The sequence below is a fragment of the Ursus maritimus genome, unplaced genomic scaffold (assembly GCF_017311325.1).
Source record: "Ursus maritimus isolate PB19 unplaced genomic scaffold, ASM1731132v1 scaffold_2, whole genome shotgun sequence".
NCBI classification, from domain to species: domain Eukaryota; kingdom Metazoa; phylum Chordata; class Mammalia; order Carnivora; family Ursidae; genus Ursus; species Ursus maritimus.
This window is the reverse complement of record NW_024424452.1, coordinates 9,633,682-9,634,214: the sequence shown is the minus strand read 5'-3', so window position 1 is coordinate 9,634,214 and position 533 is coordinate 9,633,682.

Genomic DNA, 533 nt, shown 5'->3' with positions numbered 1-533 from the left:
AGACAACGCCCTTGAAGAAGGGTGGCCAGGAAGGAAGATGAGGGTCAGGGAGGGTGCAGAGGGAGGACACAGGGTGGACAGGATCCAAGGGCAGAGCGGATGCTGTAGGAAGGACTGGGTATGCTTACACGAGGACTGGAACAAAGCTGCGGGGTAGGCTGCAGGGGTCAGGGGCAGACCCCAGGAGAGGGCACCTCCCGCCTCAGCACTGCAGGGAGCCGGAAGGCCAGCCCAGGGGGAGCCAAGTGCCGGGGGACTGGTGGCTCCCAGGTTTCGCCGGGATTCATCCCAGAGCAGTAGCTCACCACAAGGGAGGGGGCAGGGGAGCCCCAGTCCAAATGCTCAGCATTTCCTTATTAGGCACGTCGGAAAGAACTGTGCTGGCTCTAGAAGAGAGACCCAGTTGCGAATCTTGCTGATCCGACTGGTCTTAATGAATGGCTGTCCCTCTACCCCACCTGCTGACTTTACAAGTTTAGTTGAATTCACACAATTAATTTATACTGGGTCTTGCAAGGACAGAGAAAGGTTTA